This window comes from Mus musculus, chromosome 7, assembly GCF_000001635.26.
Source record: "Mus musculus strain C57BL/6J chromosome 7, GRCm38.p6 C57BL/6J".
In the NCBI taxonomy this organism is placed as follows: domain Eukaryota; kingdom Metazoa; phylum Chordata; class Mammalia; order Rodentia; family Muridae; genus Mus; species Mus musculus.
The window spans coordinates 61,689,875-61,713,102 of NC_000073.6; the positions used below are offsets into that span (position 1 = coordinate 61,689,875).

The 23,228-nt window shown below is 39.0% G+C and overlaps 1 long non-coding RNA gene across 1 annotated transcript in view; it reads right to left on the reverse strand.

Moving 5' to 3' along the window:
- Window positions 1-15,975: 15,975 nt before the first annotated feature.
- The window catches only part of A230057D06Rik (RIKEN cDNA A230057D06 gene), a 221,725-nt gene continuing 214,472 nt past the window's right edge, over window positions 15,976-23,228 (reverse strand). The window contains exons 8-9 of the long non-coding RNA NR_015533.2: window positions 21,025-21,112; window positions 15,976-16,978 (exon numbers count right to left, since the gene is read on the reverse strand). This is a non-coding gene — a long non-coding RNA (RIKEN cDNA A230057D06 gene). The remainder of the gene's footprint in view (window positions 16,979-21,024; window positions 21,113-23,228) is intronic.

Genomic DNA, 23,228 nt, shown 5'->3' on the forward strand with positions numbered 1-23,228 from the left:
ATAAAGTTTGCAAGACCAAGGGACCTCTCTTCCCAATGTTGGCCAAATAGGCCATCCTCTGCTACATATGCAGCTAGAGACATGAGCTCTGGGGGTACTGGTTAGTTCATATTGTTGTTCTACCTGTAGGGTTGCAGACCCTTTTAGCTCCTTGGGTACTTTCTCTAGCTCCTCCATTGGGGCCCTGTGTTTCATCCAATAGCTGACTGTGAGCATCCACTTCTGTGTTTGCCAGGCACCAACATAGCCTCACAAGAGACAGCTATATCAGGGTCCTTTCAGCAAAATCTTGCTGGCGAATGCAATGGTGTCTGCGTTTTGAGGCTGATTATGGGCTGGGTGGGGCAGTCTCTAGATAGTCCATCCTTTCCTCTCAGCTCCAAACTTTGTCTCTGTAACTCTTTCCATGGGAGTTTTATTCTCAATTCTATGAAGGGGCAAAGTGACTACACTTTGGTTTTAGTTCTTCTTGAGCTTGACAGTGTCTTTTGCCTTAAAGAAGCTTTGCAATTTTAAGAGGTCCCATTTTTCCATTCTTAATATTAGAGCATATGGTTTTATTAAGGAACTTTTCCCATGACCATGTGTTCAAGATTTCCCCAATTTCTCTTCTATTTGTTTCAGTGTATCTAGTTTTATGTGAAGATCCTTGATGCACTTGGACTTGAGCTTTGGACACATAGATAAAACTGGATCAATTTGCTTTTGTCTACATGTTAACTGCCAGGTGAACCACCACCATTTGTTAAAAATGCTATCTTTTTTCCACTATATGGTTCTAGCTCATTCATCAAAGATCAAGTGACCATATGTTTGTGGCTTTATTTCTGGGTCTTCAGTTCTATTCCACTAATCTATCTGTCTGTACCTGTACCTATACCATGTAGGTTTTATCTCTTTTGTTCTGTTGTACAGCTTGTGGTCAGGGATGCTGATTTCCCCAGAAGCTCTTTCATTGTTGGGAATAGTTTTCGTTATCCTGTGTTTGATGGTGTTGTTATTCCAAATGAATCTGAGAATTGCTCTTTATAACTCAATGAAGAATTGAGCTGTAATTTTGATAGGGATTGTATTGAACATGTATATTGCTTTTGGCAATATGGCCATTTTTACTATATTTATCCTGCCAATCCATGAGCATGGAAGATCTTTCCATCTTCTGAGATCTTCTTTGATTTCTTTTTTTCAGGAACTTGAAGTTCTTGTCACACAATTCTTTCACTTGTTTCTTTAGAGTCACACCAAGACACTTTTTATTGTTTGTGGCTATTGTGAAGGGTGTCATTTCCCTAATTTCTTTCTCACAATGCTTATCATTTTAATAGAGTAAGGCTACTTATTTATTTGAGTTAATTTTAGATCTGGTGAATTTGTTGAAGTTGTTTATCAGCTTTAGGAGTTCTCTAGTGTAGTTTTGGGGGTCACTTAAGTATAGTATTATATCATCTGCAAATGGTGATATTTTTACTTCAGCCTTTCCAATTTATATCCCTTTGAGCTCCTTTGTTTTCTAATTGCTTGAGCTAAAATTTCAAGTACTATATTGAATAGATAGGTAGAGATAGGGCAGCCTTGTGTAGTCCCTGATTTCACTGTTTTTGCTTCTAGTTTCTTTCCATTTAGTTTGATGTTGGCTACTTATTTGAGTATATTGTCTTTATTATGATTAGATATGGGCCTTGAATTCCTATTGTTCCAATACTTTTAATATGAATGGATGTTGAATTTTGTCTAATTTTTTTCAGCATCTAATGATATGATCTTCAATAGTGCAAAATTGCAGGCAATGGACTGGGAACGATTTTTACCAAAGTCCAATAGAGAGCCAATATCCAGTATATACAAATAATTCAAGAAATTAGACTACAGAGAACAAAATAGCCCTATTAAAAATAGGAAACAGAGCAAAACAGAGAATTTTCAATTGAGGTAACTAAAAGGGCTGAGAAACACTTAAAAATATTCAAAATCCTTAGTCATCAGGGAAATGCAAATCAAAACAACACTTAGATTCCACCTCATACCAGTCAGAATGGCTAAGGTGAAAACCTCAGGTGACAGCATATTATGTCAAGAGTGTGGAGAAAGAGGAACATTCCTCCATTGCTGGTGGGATTGCAAGCTGGTAAAACCACTCTGGATACCACTCTGGAAATTCCTCAAAAAATTTGACATAGTACTACCTAAGGAACCAGCTATACTACTCCTGGGTATATACAACCTGGGATTCTCCAACATACGACAAGAAGAGATGCTTTACTATGGTTCCATCAACCATATTTATAATAGCCAGAAGCTGAAAACAATCCAAATGTCCCTCATCAGAAGAATGCATACAGAAAATTTAGTACAATTATACAATGGAGAAGTATTTAACCATTAAAAACAATGACTTCCTGAAATTCTTAGACAAATGGATGGAACTTTAATATATCATCCTGAGTGAAGTAACTCAGTCAGAAACAAACAAACAAACAAACAAACAAACAAACACAGTATGTACTCACTGATAAGTGGATATTAGCCCAAAAGTTCAGAACATCCAAGACTCAGTTCACAGACCATATGAAGCCTAAGAAGAAAAGAAGACCAAAATGTGGATGCTTCTGTGCTTTTGAGAAGGGGGAACAAAATGATCACAGGAGGAAATATGGAGACAAAGTGTGAAGCAGAGACCGAAAGAAAGGCAATCCAGAGACTGCCCCACCTGGGGATCCATCCCATATACACTCAAAAAACCTGGAAGTGTTTGCTGATGTAAGCCTGATATGGCTGTCTCCTGAGAGGCTCTGTTAGAGCATGACAAAGACAGATGCAGAAGCTTGTAGCCAGCCATTGTAATGAGCTCAGGAGTTCCTGAAGGTGGAGTTGGTGAAGGAACTGAAGGAGCAAAGGGAGTTTGCATCCCCAGGCATTGAGCAAGAGTGTCAACAAGCAAGGCCCTCCAGTGCTCCCAAGGGACTGGACCATCAACCACCAAAGAATACACATAGAACAACCCATGACACTGGCCATATGTGTGGCAGAGGATGTCCTTGAAGTACATCAGTGGGAGGAGCAGCTCTTGGGTATGAGGATGTTTGATGCTCCAGTGTAGGAGAATGCCAGAGAGAGAAGCTGGGAGTGGGCAGGTGGGTGGGAGAACTACCTTTACAGAGACAGGGGGGAGAGGGGATGGGATAGGGAGTTTCTGAAGGTGAAACCTGGAAAGGGGAAAATATTTGAAATGTAAATAAAAGAAAATATCCAACATAGGAAAAACAAAAATATAAAAAACCTGCAGTGTCCCATTAATCTGAAAATTTTAAATGCAACACAGTGTAGAAAACAATGTTTATATGCTGGGATTATTCATATCAAACTATGGTATTTGTGGAACTTTTAATATGTGGGTTTTTTCTATTTTTTCTATTTTTATTGAATAGTTTATTTATATTTCAAATGTTATATCATTTCTATCTTCCCCTCCAGAAATACCCTATCCAATACTCCCTCTAACTGCTTTTATTAGTCTGTTCCCCTACCCACCCAAACCCACCTTCCCACCCTGGTATTCCCCTACACTGAGGAATCAAGCCTTCTTAGGACCAAGGGTCTCTCCACCCATTGATGCCTGACAAGGCTGCTGTCTGCTACCTATGAGGATGGAGACATGGGACCCTCAATGTGTACACTTTGGTTGGTGGTTTAGTCTCTAGGTGCTCTGGGTTGTCTGGTTATTTGATATTGTTGTTCTTCTTATGGGGCTGCAAACCTCTTTCAATTCCTTAATGTGTGGTTGTAAAGAGTTCATGGCATTTTCTGATACATATAAATTCTAATGTGATTGTTACTGTCAGGAATGTACTAATCAAAGTAATACAGTATCATAAATATCCAGGATATATGTGAGAGACCAGACCTCTAAAGACAGAATAAAAATAACTAAAAATCTTATGACTCCAGGTATCAACAAGTACAAGGCCACAATGAAAATTACTGTGTCCATATCTTCCTTTGCATGGTGGTATACCAAGGAGAAGATGATCAGGCCATGATTGATTTCCATAAGGGCTCATGACTAAGCTGAGCCATGAGGTAACAAAAGACTGCCCTGGAAGAAAAAAACAGGCTAGAAAATCTAGTAAACTACAAAAAAAATATAACAGAATAAACAATGGTTGTATTGTTGAACGTCTTTGCCATTAATGGTACCATGGGACAGCTACTGTCCAAATACTGGTTGGATTCTGGGTATGGTATTTTCTGTTTCTGTTAGTTACATCTGATTTTTCTTAAATACCAGGGGATATGTTGAGGACATTTGCTGCCATAGTATTTCTCACAGTGTCTGATCTAAGAACATAAAAATGTCACAAAATACCTACTCTCTGTCCCAAGCTAAAATTTGATATTGTATCTTCTTTTGGAAAAGGCAATGCCCTACGTAACTGAGACATGGAAGTGACACTCCAAATCAGAGGCCTGAACTTCTATACAAACCACAATGCTAAGGAATCAGAGCAGTAAGACTCTGAAATAAACAAGTACAGTCTTCACAACTTTCCACTAGCTTGGTCTGCTGACAGTGACCCAAGTACTCTCCCACATCTTTATCACCATTCAGTCTGGCTTTGGCTATATGCAGGACTAGACAAGACATGGATAGCCAGCAGCCTGACTGATAAAGGCTCACCCCCCCACACACAAACACACACAGACAAATTTATTTGCTCTCCTTGCTTCTGACTGATGAAGAATGTGTATTGATATGGAGAACAGAATCAGATACAATCAAGAGAGAGATCTCATATCTAGGCATGAACATCATATCCTGCAGTAACTTTGGAAATTTCCATCAGTGTTGCTGATTGAGTATTGCTGATTCATTTCTTGCCCCCCCCCTTCCTGAGTTTCCATATGGAAGCAGAAAAATAGAAAGCAGATTGAAGAAAAACCTGTTTTTGCATTCTTCTCTCTACAGTGACCAACAGAATAATAAGTAAGTGGACCCTCAGACCTGTTCCCATTTCCAACATCTTCAACCTAGATCCATGCAGTTTGCCAGAGTTCCTGTTTCAATTTGAGCCTTTGTGACTGTGAATAGTTGTCCCTTCCATTAGGGCTTAGTTATTCCATGGGTCTAGGAGGAACAAGGCCTGAAAGAGAAATGGGCAGAGAAAGGGAAGCGAGACAAAGCAAAGAGTTGTCAAGGTCTATTTAATGGAGAGTGGGAGCCTGATTATAAGCACACAGTGAGAGAAAATGGATGGGGGAGTCATGGGGCAATAATAAAATACAGAGAAAGAGATGGACATCTGTGGCAGATGCTGATTGCAGGCTTCTTGAACCTTATCTTGGAATGTTGGCCCTAAAACTGTCCCGGGCAGTCTTCAAACATTCTGCCGTTTATCTTGGAGTGCCATAAACAGTCCCAAGCACCAAGTGAAGACATGGAGGAGGAGGTGAAGCTGACTTTATCTAAGCAGAACTAGGTGCCAAGTGGATACATGAAGGAGGGAGTGAATGTGGCAGTCCCAGGCACTAGGTGGAGACAATGAAGGAGGGGGTGACATAATTCCCTTCAAAGGTCAGCCAGATCTTCAGGGTGAGAGTTGTTGAGTGCCTAGTTTCACAGTTTGGTCTCTCACAAATATTATCTTGCAACATTGTCTGCCAGCTTACTAATTGTGATGTGCCTGCATCTTCCTCCACTTGCGTAATATTCTCTGAGTATAGCCTTTCCCAGTACAATAATGTTTAATAGTGTATCATCAAAGAGGTTTTGGACTAATAAATGTAACATTCTTTCCATTCCCTGCTCTACCAGTACTCAGTTTGCATCTGACACTGCAGTTTCTCATAAATGTAACCAATATTAAGTAGAATTCAGAGTTGAAAGCAATGCTTATATACTGTGCATATTCCCAATAAATCATAGTGTGATGGGAAATTTAACATGTGCTTGTACAGTGGCTAGAACATTTTCTGACACATACAAATGTAATTTGTTTACTACTATCAGGAATACCTGAATCAAAGTAATACATTTAATCAATATCCAATACACACCCACATTGATCTGAACTCTGAAGACACAATGAAAAAGACAGGAAAAAATTGAGTCTCTAGGGATTCACTAGTAAAAGGTCCACAGAATATTACTGTGTCCATTTCTTTTTTATATTACATGTAATGCCAAGTTGGAGATCGTCAGAAGATTGATGATGTGTTATTTCCCTAAGGATTCATAACTCCCCTGAACAGGTCATTAGTAATGAACTGGCTTGAAAAAACAAACTTTCTAGAGATTCTAGAATTAAACATTTATTAAACATAAAATAACACTACATTCAAGGGTACATTGTTGAATATCTCTTAACATTAATGAGAACATTCTGCCAGCATTACTGCCCCCAAGGCTTGGGTATGGTAGTGTTGTGCCCAGATTGTAAAAAAATCTCAAAGAGACCACCAGGAATCATATCCAGCTCTAATCTCATGAGGATCTTTATTCAAGCTCAAGCTTGGGCCAGCAACCTTCCTGATGGAATAGAAAGGAGAATGAACCCCCAAGTCTAAGTGAATGGGGTTTATAAAGGAAACAAGAATAAGCAGGGTTCCAATCCTTGGCATTACATGTTTGTTCAGACAGCAGGGTGGAACTGTGCAGCTGGAAAGGGCCCTGTCTGACCTGTGAAAAGTAACTCGTACTATCAGAAACTGGTGCATTTTTACAACTGTCCAGAGTTGTCTCAGACTACTTTATTGCCTGTCTCTCATGGCCATAGACTGTGGCACTTTTCTTCATCAAGGATGTTTGGTTTGTTTTTCTCAGGGACAGGATACATCTGCACTTGGAGGGGGGGGGGACTGGAATATGTATTCACAACGTTGGCATCTGCTGTTCTCTGATGGAGAGGGGAGGGGAAATGTGGTGAGGAGGTTGGGTCATGGTGCTAGCTTCTCTGGCTCCCACAGGGTCAGGAGAGTGCAGGCTTTGATGTGCAGGTTTCTTGTGTCTCTTCATTCCTTCCTCTGCTAGTAACTATAGAGGCTAATCTTGGACTCTAAAACCTGGATTGTCTATACTAACTAGTTGATACTGGGACCGCATCTATGTCTGCCTTTAAGCTATTATAATTTTTTTCTATAATGTCAGTGCTGCTATCTCAGTGCCTGCTCTGGCTAGTTCTACTAGCTATGCTTAAGGAGGCTGGTTCCCTTGTCTGCCTTATGAGGTCTCTTTTAACGTGCCCTACCAGAGTTCTCAACGTTGTCTCTTCTAAATAATAGGTTTTTCAGGTTACTACCTGGAATAAAATGTAAAGGAAAGCTGCAGGGTTCAGGAAAACAGGCAACTGGAAAATAACTCAGTCAGTGTTGATTAGTAAAGTCTGATAATAAATCACATAGGCATTACTGAGCCATCAATAAAAAGGCTGCTTTAGTACCCTTTAATTACATGGGGGTAGTCACGATCACATTCTGTCCCAACGTTAATTTATCTGTATCTTTGACCAACAGTGATGTAGCTACAGTAATAAGCATGCAAGGTGCCCCCACTGCTGCCACTTGGTCCAGTTTCTTTGACAATAAGCCTCCCACATTTTCTACAGTCCTAGAATTTGTAAGACTCCTTTAGTTACCCCTCTTCCAGCCATCTATTGAAGCTTGGAATTTCCTTTCTCTTGAATCAGAAGTTTATTGGTTAGGAGAACTCTAACCAAATCTCTATTCAATGTCTTTCCTGTCTTAATCTTTACTCTTCTGTACTCTCAGAAACTTTCACTAGATTCCTCAATGATTTTTTTTTTCTTAATCTTTCCTGAACCTGTAGTTTCTTCCTAATGTCTGGCACTCACTAATTGATGAAAGCCATGGCAACCTTACTAGAATTCTCTGTTTTCTCAGGGTCTATGTGTGTATAACCTTACACATATAGTCTTTATGACATGTTCAAGAAATGCCACTGGATTTTTATCAATGTCCTGTCTAATATCATATCTACACCTTGGCCAAATTATTATTGAGACCTGCTAAAAGAGCCTGGTGGTAAATCTGGAGATATTCTTTACCTTCCACCATGCTGAGTCCCAATCTGGGTAGCTTCCCTAGAGTCAGTTTAATGTCTTGTTTGTGGTGAAAAGAACTTGTAAGAGCTTTGAGGGTTAAGTATCTGCACTGAGTGTCATAAGACACATAGATAGTTGTTGTTGCTTCTCAAGGCCTCAGTGTGGCAGAATAGTGTCAGTGAGGACCATCTCTTTATAACTCAGAGACGATATCTGTTCAGACAGGGAACAAGCACTTCTTCAGGCAAGAGAAATAGCCATTTACTGAACAAAGTGAGGGATCAGGAGTCTGTTGCAAGCTCTGATAAGGGATATATCTCCCCACTTGGGGCCTTTCCTGTCCAGTCTGTCCAGGTGTTGGACCCTTCTCACTGGAAATTCACTTCTAAACTCAGAAAAAGCCTGGTTAGGGCCATAGGAGGTCCCAGCCTTAGAATTTCTATGGCTTCCTGGATGCCAGTGTGCAGTGTGCCTGCATTCAGTAGAGGGAGAGAGGAAAACTGTGATAAGACTGTGTGAGCTGTAAAACATTGAGCTGGTCCTGAGGGGGAGGGAGAGATTCACCAAGTTATTTCTGCGAATTGAAGTCAGCTTCTCCAGAAGAGAGGTCAACCTCTGAGCCATCTCTAGCTTTAAAGCTGATGCCACCAAGAAGGATGGAACTGGTTGTAGGGTTCCAGTCTGCTCATCTCATGTTGCTTCTTGTCACTATGAGACCATTCCAGATGACAAAGAAGTTTCAGCAGGGAGAAAGAGGAAAGACTTTTGAAACACTATATTTTCTACTGCTGACACCTTGGGGAGATAAAAGGCCCCTATCCAGTGGCCATGCAATATCAAAAGATAGACACTATGAGTTGTAATAAGTGGTCCTTAGCCCTAATTTCCTTAAAATATGTAAGAATAGATTAAGGTGAGAAACAGTCTGTCCCATGGCATCCTGTCACAGTCTAATACAAGTAAAGACCAAAAAAACACAAGAAACAGAATAGGCAAAAATAGCCACTCAATGACTGAAAACAAAAATTATTCCGAAGATTCAGACTCACAGATTCCCATATCAGAAACTGAAAGCAACTGACAATGGAGCTCTCTGTCTTCTTCCCAAAATTCCTCTAACTGACAGGTGGGTACCTCATCCACGCTGGACCTGGGGCCAGTAAATTCTTCCTGACCCCTGCAATTGTGACCATCCAGCACATTTAGTCTTTACCATTTCTTGCAACTCATACAGACACCTCAAGGCTTAAAAAAAAAGCAATAACATAGACAATACATAAAGTGACAGACACTTACCTGGCCAGTGTCAGACCCTCTGGGTTAGGGGGTCCTAGAAATCTGGGTGATGCCAGCTAATGAACCAAATGTTACCCAGATTGTAAAAAATTCAAAGAGACCACTAGGAATCACATGAGAGACTTTATTCAAGATCAAGCTTGAGCCAGCAACCTTCCTGATGGAGAGTGAACTCCCATGTCTAAGTGAAGGGGGTTTATAAAGGAAAAATGCAAAATTGGGGTTTATAAGCTTTGGCATTATGTGAGAGGGTAAAGGAATGCTGCCCTTTAAACATGAAAACATTTGTTCAAACAGCTGGGCTGAACCAAGCAGCTGAAAAGTGCTCTCTGATTTGAGAAAGTAACTTGTGCTATCATAAGTTGGTGTATATTTCCAAATGGCCACAGCTATCTGGAAACACTTAATTACCCTTCTCTCATGGCCAAAAATTGGGGCACTAATCTTATTCAAGCATGTTTGGTTAGTTATTTTTTCCTCAAGAACAAGAGAAAACTGCACCAGGGAGGCTGGAATATGTACTCCCAAAGTCAGCATCAAATGCATTCCTGGTGGAAGCAGGTCATGGATCTAGCTGCTTTGGCTCCACAAGGTCAAGAGAGTATAGGACTTGATGTGCAGGTTTCCCATATCTCTTCTGTAATATTTGTATGTGTTAGTTACATCAAGATTTTTCAGACATTCCATGGTGGTATGTGGAAGAAATTTGCTGCCATAACATTTCTCAAAGTGTCTGACCTAAGATTGAGAAAATTCAGAAATTCCTAGCCCTGTCACAAGCTGAAGCTTGAATCTTGTATCTTCTTTGCAGAAAACACAGCCCTGCATGTCTGAGGCAATGAATGGACACCAATAGCTGATACCTGCATTTTACATGTGGTGGCATTCCCTGTGCAGGAACTAGAAGCCAAGGAATCAGAACATAGAGGCTCTGAAACAAACAAGCACTCTCCTTGCAGCCTTCCACAGGCTCCATCTCCTGACAGATACAGAAGCACTCTGCCTTGTTTTGTTACCATACAGTCCAGCTTTGGTTATACCCAGGACCTCATACGTCCTAGAATATAGCCAGCAGACTAAACAAATCCTTCCCTGCTGACAAATTTATTTGCTCTCCTTGCTTGTGATTGATAGAGTACATGTATTCAAATAAGGAATGAAATGAGATCCAATCAAGAGAGATATCTCATATCAAGGCATGGACAGCAAAGCCTGCAGTAAACTTGGAGTATTTCTGATTCATACCTCATATCCTCCTCCCTGGGTTCATGGAGGAAGTAGAAAAATTGAAAGTGGATGGCAATAAAAAATGTTTTTACCTTCTTCTCTCTACACTGACCAACAGTAAAGCAAATCAGTGGAACCTTGGTAATGGTTCTATTTCTGCCTCCTACAGCTTAGCTTTAAGTTATTTGCCAGAGATGCTGTTTCTTTTTGAGGCACTCACTGTGTTTCTTATCTCGCAATTTTTGCTGCCTAATGACCAGTTGTGATGCGTCTTTGCCTCCTTTTCCACTCCAACTGTTCTATACTCTGTGTATAGCCTTTCCTTGAAAATATGTTCCTTTGTGCCTTCACAAAGCATTGTTTTAATACCAAGTTTAATATTCTGCCCATGTCCTACCCAACGTGTACTCAGTTTGTATGAAAAGCTGTAGTGTCCCATAAATCTGAAAAATAATACATTCAACTCACTGCTGAAAAAAATCTTAACATGCTCTGATAATTCACATCAAAATATAGTATATGTGGAACATTTAATGTGTGGGAATGTTTTCTATTTTTAATTGGGTATTTTCTTTATTTAAATTTCAAATATTATCACCTTTCCCAGATTCCCACCAGAAATCCACTGTCAAATCTCCCCTCCCACTGCTTCTACAATGGTGTTCCCCGACACACCCACCTACCCAATTCTACCTCCCTTCCATGGCATTCCCCTACACTGGGGCATTGAGCCTTTTCAGGGCTAAGGGGTGTCTGCTCCCATTGATGCCTGGCAAGGCCTTCCTCTGCTACCTATGAGGCTGGAGGCAGAGGTCCCTCCATGTGTACTCTTTGGTTGGTGGTTTCGTCCCTGGGAGCTTTGGGGCATCTGGTTAGTTGATATTGTTGTTCTTCCCATGGTGTTGCCTACCACTTTCAATTTCTTAATTAGTGGTTTTAAAGAGGTCTTGACATTTTCTGATGCATTTAAAGCTGTAATGTGATTTCTTTTTTTTATTTTATTTTAATTAGGTATTTTCCTTGTTTACATTTTCAATGCTATCCCAAAGGTCCTCCATACCCATCCAGCCAATCCCCTACCATTTCTACTGTCAGGAATGTATTAGTCAAAGTAATACAGTATTATAAATATCCAGGATATGTTATAGAGACCTGATTTCTAAAGAAAGAATGACAATAACATAGACTCTTAGGACTCCAGGTATCCTAAGTGTAATGTCACAATGAAAATTACTGTGATAATTTCTTAATTTACATGGTGTACTACTAAGTTGGAGATAGTTAGGATATGATGTTTTGACTACCCTAAAGGTCTAAAGACTCTGCTGAGCTGTTATGTAGCAAAGAAATGATCTGGAAGATAAAACAGGCGATAAAATCTAGTATACTACAAGAACAATAACAGAATAAACAGTGGTTGCATTGTTGAATAACTTTTGCCATTAACGATAACATGCTACCATCAACACTGCCTCAAGAATGCCTGGGTTCTGGGTATGGTAGTATTTGTGTATGTTAGATACGAGTGATTTTTTTTTTTTTTTTTGACTCTAAGGTGTTATGTTGAGGACATTTGCTGGCATAGCAGTTCTCATAGTGGCTGATCTAAGAATATTAAAATGTCAGAAAATTCCTAGTCTGTGTCAAAAGCTGTTGATTGAATCTTGTAACTTCTTTGCAGAAGACACAGCCCTCTATGACTGAGACAAGGAAGTCAAACTCCAAAGTAGAGACCTGAAATGTTGTACAAAATAGGGAGCTAAGCAATCAGTGCATGGAGACTCTGACATGAACAAGCACAGTCTTTGGGGCTTTCCACATACTCTGTATGATGACAGTGACACAAGCACTCTCCCTTTTCTTTAGCACCAATCAGTCTTGCTTTGAGTATATCCAGAATCCTGAAAAATCAAATCATTTTTAGCAGACAAATTTATTTGATTTCCTTGCTTTTGGTTTGGCTGGCAGGAAAAGCTGGGGTATTTTTTGTTTGTTTGTTTTGTTTTGTTTTGTTTTGTTTTGTTTTTACATTCATCTCTCTACAGTGACCAACAGAATAACAAGTCACTGGACCATTAGAGCTATTCATATTTCCATCTTCTTCATCCTAGATCCAAGCAGTTTGCCAGAGAAGCTCTGTTTTTTTGGTTGTTTGTTTGTTTTTTGGTTTTTGGTTTGTACTGGATAGTTTTGTGTCAACTTGACACAGCTGGAGTTATCACAGAGAAAGGAGCTTCAGTTGAGGAAATGCCACCATGAGATCCAACTGTAAGGCATTTTCTCAGTTAGTGATCAAGGGGGAAAGGCCCCTTGTGGGTGGGACCATCTCTGGGCTGGTAGTCTTGGTTCTATAAGAAAGCAGGCTGAGCAAGCCAGGTGAGGCAAGCCAGTAAAGAACATCCCTCCATGGCCTCTGCATTGGCTCCTGCTCTCTGACCTGCTTGAGTTCCAGTCCTGACTTCCTTGGTGATGAACAGCAGTATGGAAGTGTAAGCCGAATAAACCCTTTCCTCCCCAACTTGCTTCTTGGTCATGATGTTTGTGCAGGAATAGAAACCCTGACTAAGACATGGGTTTTGGGTTTTTTTTTTTAACTCAAAATACTGGGACTCTTATATCTCAATTTTAGCTGCCTGCTAATTACTTGTCAGGTGCCTGTGTCTTCTTCACCAATTGCTTCTCTTGTATGCTCTGATTATAGACTTTCCTAGAAAAATAATCTCTAATAATGTATTCATAAAAAGTTGCTGTACTTATAGTGCCATATTCTGTTCATTCCCTGCTCCACACATACTCAGTGTCAGTTTGCCTGAAATGCTAGAGTGCCTCATACAATTGCACACTATTACATGGAATTGAATGCTGAAAATGATATTTATATGCTTGAGATTATTTGCAACAAAACATGATGTGTTTAGAATGATTAATGTGTTATTGTAAAGGGGTCAGGACATTTTTTGTGACATTTACAATTGTAAGGTGTTTAAGATTGTCAGGAATATCTTAACCAAATTAGGACAGTTTCACAAATATCTAGATAATACCACAGAAACCTGATCTCTAAAGAGAAAATACAAATAACCAGAAAAGCATAGGTCTAGAGGTATCCACTAATACAAGGTCACACTGAAAAGTACTGTGTTCATTTTCTTCTTGTACATGCTCTAATATAAAGGTGGAGATCACCAAAATATGATATATTGATTTCCCTAAATGGGTTATAGCCCCCCAAAACAGTTACTTAGCACAAAAATGACTTTGAAAAGCACTCATCTAGTAACTAAAATAATAGTAATTACAGTATAAACTATGTGTATATCAATGGATGTCTTTTGCCATTAATGTAAACAGGTTTCAAGCATCACTATCCAAACATTGCTTTTATTCTGGGTATGGTACGGTCTGACTCTGGATTTTTCAGAGAATCCATGGTGGTATATTGCAGACATTTGCTGTCATAGCATTTCTCACAGTGTCTGACCTAAGGTTGTGAAAATGTCAAAAATTCTCTAGTCTCTGTAAAAATCTAAGATTGAGTCTTGTATATTCTTGAGGAAGGCACAGCCCAGCATGACAGAAGAAAAGAATGGACTCCAAAAGTTGATACCTGAATTTCATATGTGGTGACAGTGTCTGTACAGGAACTCGTGGACAAGGAATTAGAGCATGAAGACACTGAAACAAACCAGCACTGTCCCTGCACCTTTCCACTGTTTTTGTCTCCTGTCAGTTACAGAAGCATTCTCCCTTCTCTTTAGCAACATACAGTCTGACTTTGGTTACATCTAGCACAGATACGTTCTGGAATATAGCCTGCAGTTTGAGAGTTCAAATTCAGGGGGAAATGCCAAAGTGTGAAGGTGGCAGTGTGTGGGTGGGTGCTTGGGGGTCCACCCCAGTAGATGCAAGGTGAGGGGGTGGGATTGGGGGTTTCCAGAGGGGAGACCTGCAATAGGGATAATATTTTAATTGTAAATTAAAAATAAGCCAGAAAAAGAAAATAAAAATTCCCAGAACATAGCAAGCAGCCTGACTGATAAAATCTACCCTTGCAGACAAATTTAGTTGCTCTTCTGGTTTATGATTTATTGAGAATGTGAATTCAAATTGAGAATGGAGACAGGTCCAATCAGCATATATCTTATATCTAGGCATTGGCATCAAAACCTGCTATAATATTGGAGATCACCATCAGTCTGCTGATTCATCTCTTGCCCTCCTCCTTCCTAAGTTTCCTAATGGAAGAAGAAAAGTCAAAAGTGAGTGGCAGAAAAACTGTCTTTAACTATTTCTATCTACAATGGCCAAGAGAAAATCAAGTCAGTGAAATCCTGGAGCTGTTCCTACATCTGGCCTACTTTGCCTAGATCCAAGCCATTTGCCAAAGAGGTTCTGTTTCTTTTTAACCAAAGACTGTGAAATTTATCATGTAAGTTTTGCTGCCTGCTGACTGATAGCAGGATTTCTGTGTCTCCTGCACCTCTTGCTTCTTTTGTAAACTCTGATTATAACATTTCCTAGAAAATATAATACCTAATATTGTAACCATAAGAGAGCTATTAGAACTATAGTGCCATATTCGGCCCATGGAGTTCTCCAAGCATACTCAGTTTATATGAAATACTGGAGTGTCTCATACAATTCAACAATATTTGGTGAAATTCAGTGTTGAAAACAATGTTTATATGATGTGAATTTCACAACAGAGCATGGTGCATTTAGAATAATCAATGTGATTGTAAAGGAGCATTATATTTTCTGATGAATATATACTTATAAGTTGTTTAAGACTTTCAGGAATAAAGCCGGGCATGGTGGCACATGCCTTTAGTCTCAGCACTTGGGAGGCAGAGGTAGGTGGATTTCTGAATTCGAGGCCAGCCTGGTCTACAAAGTGACTTTCAGGACAGCCAGGGAAACCCATTCTTGAAAAACAAAAACAAAAACAAAACAAAACAAAAAAAAAAGACTGTCAGTGAACTGGCTAGTTTTGTGTCAACTTGACACAGCTGGAGTTATCACAGAGAAAGGAGCTTCAGTTGAGGAAATGCCTCCATGAGATCCATCTGTAAGGCATTTTCTCAATTAGTGATCAAGGGGGAAAGGCCCCTTGTGGGTGGGACCATCTCTGGGCTGGTAGTCTTGGGTTCTATAAGAGAGCAGGCTGAGCAAGCCAGGAGAGGCAAGCCAGTAAAGAACATTCCTCCATGGCCTCTGCATCAGCTCCTGCTTCCTGACCTGCTTGAGTTCCAGTCCTGGCTTCCTTGGTGATGAACAGCAGTATGGAAGTGTAAGCCGAATAAACCCTTTCCTCCCCAACTTGTTTCTTGGTCATGATGTTTGTGCAGGAATAGAAACCCTGACTAAGACAGTCAGGAATATCATCAACACAGCAAGACAGTTTCATATATATCCATGTTATATCACAAAGTATAGATCTCTAAAGACAGAATGCAAATAAGCAGAAAAGCATAGGTCTAGAGGTATTCACTAGTACAAGGTCACAGTGAAAATAACTGTCCATTTTCTCCTGTTACATGTTGTAATACCAAGGTGTAGATAATCAAAATATAATGCAGTGATTCCTGTAACGGGTCATGATCCCCTGAACTGTAATTTAGCAAAAAAACTGACTTGGAAAAATGACCACCTAGACAATCTAGTAAATTAAAACAATAATAACATGATAAATTGTGGTTGTATCTAAAAATGCCTCCTGCCATTAATGCCAACAGGTTACTATCACTGTATGAAGAGTAATTTGACTCTGGGTACTGTATGATCTAACTATGGCCTTTTCAGAGGTTTCATGGTGGTTAATTGGTGATATTTGCTACAACAGTTGTTCCCACAGGAGCCAAACAAAAGATCTGAATATGTCAGATATTCCCTAGTCTGTGCCATAAGCTGAAGTTTGAATCTTGTATCTTCTTTGAAGAAGACACAAACATTCATGACTGATAAAAGTAAAACACACTTCAAATCAGATAGCTGAATTTCCTATAGGGTGACAGCTACTATCAAAAACATGGAGCTAAGCAATCAATGCATGGAGACTCTGAATAAACAAGCACAGCCTTCCCAGCTTTCCACTGGCTGTGTCTGCTGACAGTGACACAAGCACTCTCCCTTCTCTTTAGCACCATTCAGTCTGGCAGTGGTTATATCCAGGACCAGATAAGTCCTGGAGAATCACCAGCAGCCTGACTGATCAAATCTTCTCCTGCAGATAAATTTATTTGCTCTTCTTGCTTCTGATTGATTGAGAAGGTGTATTCAAATAGAGAATGAAGTCAGATCCAATCAGGAGAGAGATCACTTATCTAGACATAGATATCAGATCCTTGGAGATCACTATCAGTGCAGCTGATTCATTCCTCAATTTGTCCACACTGGGTTACCTGAAGGAAGCAGAAAAATTGATAGTTGATGGGGGTGGGGAAGCTGTTTTTACATTTTTCTTACTGTATTATTCAACAGAAAAATAAGTCAGTGGAACCTTTGAGCTCTTTCTATGTCTAGCTCCTTCTGTCTAGATCCACACACCTTGCCAGAATTCCTCTGTTTCCTTTGACTCTTCATGATTGTGACAATTCTCTTGATCTTTTTTTTTCTGCCTACTGAATAATTGTGGTGTGGCTGAATCTAAATCCCTGAATGCTTCTGTTGAGTGTTCTGATTATAGTTTTCCTAGTACAGTAATCATTTATAGTGTATCCTCAAAGAGAATCCTAAGTTCAATATTCTGTCCATGCCCTGCTTCCCAAGTCCTCAGTTTGCATGAAAAGTCTCAAAAATCTGAACAATACTAAATGAAATTCAGTGTAGAAAACAATGTTTATATGTTGTGATTATGTAAAACAAAACATTGTGTGTAGGAAAATATAATGTGTGGTTTGAAAGGGGCTATGACATTTTCTGATGCATATACAGATTAATGTGATTTCTACTGTCAGCAATGAATTATACAAAATAATACATTTTCATGAATATCCAGACTATATGACAGAAACTGATCTCTAAACACAGAATAAAAATAACATGAAATTTTAGGACTCGAGATATCCACAAGTACAAGATGACAATGAAAATTACTGTATCCATTTCTTCCTTTATTCTGTGTTTTAACCAGTTGGAGATGATCTGGACATGAACTATTGATTTCTGTAAAGAGCTCTTGATTCTAAAGAGCTGTTATTGCAAAGAACCAATGTGGAAGAATATCAGCCAGGAAAATCTAGTAAAGGACAAGAACAATAACAAAATAAACAACTGTCTCATATATATGCAGAATATTAAGTATAATCTAGAGTTAAAAACATTGTTCACATACTGTGGATAATCCCAACAATACATAGTATGAAGGAAAATTTGAAGTGTGCTTGTAAAGAGGACAGAAATTTTTCTGATATATATACAATTGTAATTTGTTTACTACTGAAAGGAATATCTGAATAAAAGTAATACATTTTAGAAATGTCAATGTTATACAACAGTGACCTGAACTCTCAAGGCAGAATTGAGATAGCAGAAAAAATATAGGTCTCAAGGGAGCCACTAGTACAAGTTCCCCATGAAAATTACTGTGTTCATTTTTTTATAGTGTATGTATGTATCAACGTGGAGATCTTCAGGAGATTGCTAATGTATTGATTTCCCTAAAGGGCTTGAGACTCCATTGAACACAGTTTGTAATGAACAGGCTTGGAACAACAAACATGCTAGAGATTATAGTATATTAAACATAAAATAACACTATAAACAATGGTTCAATTGTTGAATATTCATACCATAAATAAAAAACTGCTGCCAGCATCACTGCCTCAAGGATGCTTAGTTTTTGGGTAAGATAGGATCTGTGTCTATTAGTTACATCAAGATTTTTCAGAGACTCCATGGTGGTATGTAGCAGTCATTTGCTTCCACAGCACTTCTCACAGTGTCTGACCTAAGGTTCTGAAAGTGTGAAAAATTTGCTACTCTCTGTCACAAGCTGAAGATTGAATCTTGTATCTTCTTTGCAGAAGACATATCAGAGCATGACTGAGAAAAGTTAAGTCACCCTCCAAATCAGATATCTGAATTTCCCATAGAGTGACAGCTATGATACTAAACATAGAGTGACAGCTATAATACTAAACAAGGACTAAAAGCAAGAAGTGCATGGAGGCTCTGAAATAAACAAGCACAGGCTTTGATGATTTCATTGGCTCTGTCTGCTGACAGTGACACAAGCACTCTCCCTTCTCTTTAGCACCATTCAGTCTGTCAGTGGTTATATCCAGGACCAGAAAATTCCTGGAGTATAGCCAGAAGCCTGACCAAATCTTACCCTGCAGAGAAATGTATTTGCTCTCCTTGCTTCTGGTTGATTGAGAATGTGTATTAAGATAGAGAATGGAATCAGATCCAATCAGGAGAGAGAGATCTCATATCTAGGTTTGAACGTAAAATCCTGATGTATCCATGGAGATCTCCATCAGTGCTGCTGATTCATACCTCATTCCCTCCTCCCTGGCTTTCCAGAAGGAAGCAGAGAAATTGAAAGTAGATGGTCATAAAACTTGTTTTTAACATCTTCATTCTACAATGACCAACAAAAAACCATGTTACTGTACATAACTTTGGGGGAAGGTTCAATTTCTGGATCCTTCTTCCTAGCTTTAATTTATTTGCAAGAGAGGCTTTCTTTTTGAACCAACTGACGGTGTCTCTTCTCTTGCAATTTTGCTGCCTGCTTTCCACTTGTGATGCGACTTTTTGTCCTTTTCCAATTTATCATTTATATGCTCTGTGCATGGCCTTTCCTTGATAATTTAATGTTTAAATTGTGTTCCCATGCTTCCACAAAGGGTTGTTTTAACACTAAGTTTAATATTCTGCCCATGCCCTATTCCACCTATACTCAGCTTGTATGGAAAGCTGCAGTGTCCCATGAATCTGAAAAAATATTTCACTCCACTCCGTGTTCAAAACAATGTTTATATGCTGTGGTTATTGACATCCAAATATGGTATATGTGGAACTTTTAATGTGTGGATTTTCTATTCTATTATTTTTTTATTTTCATCGGCTATTTTCTTAATTTATTGGTTATCCCCCCTTCCCCTTTTTCCACCCAGTAACCCCTTTTCCAATACTCCCTCCCTCTGTTTCTATGGGGGTGTCCCCCCACCCACCTATCAAAAATCCAACTCCCTGCACTTACATTCCTCTATACTAGGATATTGAGCCTTCTCAGGACCAAGGTATTCTTTTACTCTTGATGCCTGACAATACCATCCTTTGCTACCTATGAGGCAGAAGTTATGGGTCCTGCATATGTACTCTTTGGTGGGTGGTTTGATCCCTGGGAGCTCTGGAGCAATCTGGTTGGTTGATATTGTTGTACTTCCTATAGGGTTGCAAACCCCTTTCAATTCTTCAATGTGTGGTTTTAAAGAGGTCAGAGCATTTTTTGACACATATAAAGCTCTAATGTAATTTCTACTGTCAGAAATATATTAATCCAAGAAATACAATATCAGAAACATCCAGGATATATAACAGAGACATGATCTCTAAAGACAGAAAGAAAAATAGCATGAAATCTTAGGACTCACGATATTCTTAAGTAAAAGGTTACAATGAAAACTCCTGTGTCCATTTATTTACATAATATAATACTAAGGTGGGCATGATCAGAACATAATTTATTGATTTCCCTAAAAGGCTCATCACTCTACTGAGTTGTTAGGTAGCAAAAGACTGACCTGCAAGAAAAGCAGGCTAGGAAATCTAGTACACTACAAAAACAATAACAGGATAAACAATGGTTTTATTCTTGGGTGTCATAGGTCACTAATGATACCATGCTACCATCATTACTGTCCCAAGACTGACTGGATTCTGGGTATAGTAGGATCTATGTCTCTTAGTTACAACTGATTTTTCTTAGATGCCAAGGTGTAATGTTGATGACATTTGTTGCCATTCCTGTTCTCACCATGGCTGATCTAAGGATATAAAAATATCAGAAAATCCATGCTCTCTGTCACAGGCTGAAGCTTTAATCTTTTATCTTCTTTCCAGAGGCACAGTCCTGCATGACTGAGACAAGGAAGTGATGCTCAAAACCAGAGGCATGAAATTACATACAAAACAGGGATCTGAAGTATCAGAGCAGGAAGTCTCTGACATAATCAAGCATAGTCTTAGCAGCTTTCTGCTGGCTCTATTGGTGACAGTGACCCAAGTACTCTCTCATTTCTTTAATACCACTCAGTGTGGCTTTGGCTTATATCTAAAACCAGATGAGGGCTGATGTATAGCCAGCAGCTTGTCTGTCAAGTGTTTAACTGCAGACAAACTTTTTGTTTTGTTTTTGTTTTCCTTGCTTATGTTTGATGGGGAATGTATATTCAAATAGAGAGTCGAATCAGATTCAATCAGCAGAGAGATCTCATACCTAGGCATGGACATGAAATCCTGCAGTAACTTTAAAGATCCATTAGGTGATGCTGATTCATGTCTTGGCACCCTCCTTCATGTGTTTCCTTATGGAAGCAGAAAAATAGAAAGTGGATGTCAGGAAAAGCTGTTTTTACATTCATCTCACTATATTAACCAACAGAAGAATTATTCAGTGGAAATTTGGAGCTGTTCTTTTTCTCTGGTTCCTTCTACCTAGATCCTACTAGTTTGCCAGATTTCCTGGTTCATTTTGAGCCTTTCTGACTCTGACAATTATCTTGCAATTTTTGTTGCCTGCTGACTATTTGTGATGTGTCTGCATCTCCCTCACTAATTACTTCTGTTGTATGTTCTGAGTAAATAGCTTTTCCTATTACAATAACATGTAATAGTATAACATCAAAGAGTTCTTGGAATATTAAATGCAAAATTCTTCCCATACACCACTCCACAAGTGCACAGTTTGCATGCGACACTGGAGTATCTCATGAATATGCACAATATTAAGTGACATTCAGAATTGGAAACACTGTTTATTTTCTGGGGGGTATTCTGAACAATACATAGTATGTAGCAAAATGTAACATGTACTTGAAGGATGCCAGAACTTTTTCTGATGCATATACAGTTTTAATTAGTTTACTACTCTTGGGAATATATGAATCAAAGTAATATATTTAATCAATATCTAGGTTATACCACAGAAACCTGAACTATGAAGACAGAATTAAAAAATAAGAGAAAAAAACCTAGGTCTTTAGGGATCCACTAGTAAAAGGTCCACATGAATATTACTGTGTCCATTTCTTTCTCATACTGAATGCAATACCAAGGTGGAGATCTACAGGGTTTGGATGATGTATTGATTTCCCTAAAGGGTTCATGACTCCCGTGAGCATGTAGTTAGTAATGAACTTACTTGGAAGAACAAACATGATATATTCTAAGCAATGGTTTAATTGTTGAATATATTTTACCATTAATGAGAACATGCTGCCAGCATCACTGCCCCAAGGATGCTTAATTTCTAAGTATCGTAGTATGTATGTCTATTAGTGATATCAAGACTTTTCAGAGATTCCATGGCGGTATGCTGCAGACATTGGTCTCCACATTTTTCACAGTGTTTGACCTAAGGTTGTGAAAATGTAAAAATTTTTCAAGTCTCTGTCACAATATGAAGCTTGAATTTCACATGTGATGACATTCCCAATACAGGAACTAGAAGCCAAGTAATCAGGACATGGAGGCCCTGAAACAAACAAGCTCTCATTGCCCTTGCTACTGTCCACTGGCTCTATTTCCTGTCAGTTACAGAAGTAAGCTTCCTGGTCTTTAGTACCATACGGTCAGGCTTTGGTTAAACAGAGGACCAGATAAGTCCTGGAATATAGCCAGAAGCCAGACTGATCAAGTCCTTCCCTGCACACAAATGTATTTGCTCTCCTTGCATCTCATTGATTGGGAATGTGCATTCAAATAAGAATGGAATCAGTTCCAATCAGGAGAGATAGATCACATATCTAGGTATGGATATCAAAGCCTGCAGTAACCTTGGAGATCTCCATCAGTGCTGCTGATTGATACCTCACACACTCCTTACTGGGTTGATGGAAGAAAGCATAATAATAATAATAATAATAATAATAATAATAATAAATAGATGGCAGAAAAAAAAAACTACATTTTACCTCCATCTCTCTACACTGACCAAGGAAAAAACAAGTCAGTGGAACCTTGGGGATGGTCCTACTTCTGGCTACTTCTAAATAGGTTTAAGATATTTATCAGAGATGCTCTGTTTAATTTTAAATCAACTGACTTGTATATTATGCTGCAATTTTTGCTGCCTGCTGCACAATTTTGAGGTGCCTTTGCCTTCTTTTGCAATTTATCTGTTGTATGTCCTGTGTATAGCCTTTCTTTGAAAATATAATGTGTATTCCTATGTCCTCAAAGCTCTCATTAATACTAAGTATAATACTGTGCCCATGCCCTTCTCCATGTATACTCACTTGGTATGAAAAGCTGCAGTGGATTTTGTCCCACTGACAGTGTCCTTTGCCTTACAGAAACTTTACAGTTTCAAGTGGTCCCATTTTTCAATTCTTGATATTAGAGCATATGCTATTGGTGTTGTGCTCAAAACATTTCCCCTATGACTATGTGTTTGAGACATTTTGCCACTTTCTCTTCTAT